The sequence below is a fragment of the Camelina sativa genome, chromosome 5 (genome assembly GCF_000633955.1).
Source record: "Camelina sativa cultivar DH55 chromosome 5, Cs, whole genome shotgun sequence".
NCBI classification, from domain to species: domain Eukaryota; kingdom Viridiplantae; phylum Streptophyta; class Magnoliopsida; order Brassicales; family Brassicaceae; genus Camelina; species Camelina sativa.
This window is the reverse complement of record NC_025689.1, coordinates 17,689,222-17,689,783: the sequence shown is the minus strand read 5'-3', so window position 1 is coordinate 17,689,783 and position 562 is coordinate 17,689,222.

The following is a 562-nucleotide window of genomic DNA, read 5'->3' as shown; positions in this document are numbered from 1 at the left end:
CCTGGTTTCAGAGAGATGCAGAGAGGTTTAAAAGAATTGATTTGGCCATCTATGTCACCAAAGTGCATTTATCTTTTCGGTCAATGGTCCTGAGAGAACTCCAGAGTTAAACGTGCTTGAGCTGGAGTAGTTTCAGGATGGGTGACCTTCCTAAAAGTGATTATCGCAAATGTGCGAGTGAGGACAATACACAGGAAAAGATCATGTGGTGATTTGTAGAGACAGTAAACAAATCTTTAGAAGCTCCCTGCCGTAGCAAACCGACCGTCAGATATGGAAGGGCTCAAGGACCTAGTAAGAGGACATGAGGTCCATTAAAAAAAGTGGGCCCATGGACTAGGATTGGACATGGGGCCCATCGAGAGGTTGGCGGTCGGGGTGTTACAATAAGAATAGCCTTATCACTAAAAATACAAGTATTATCATAATGTCAACAACCAAACTAAAATTTACGTAAGTATTTTCCCGCATTGCACAGCTCTGGTAACTATCTAGTTAAATGTATTTACCTTTTCTACATTAAGAAAAGAGCAAATGTCATTATATATATATATATATATAT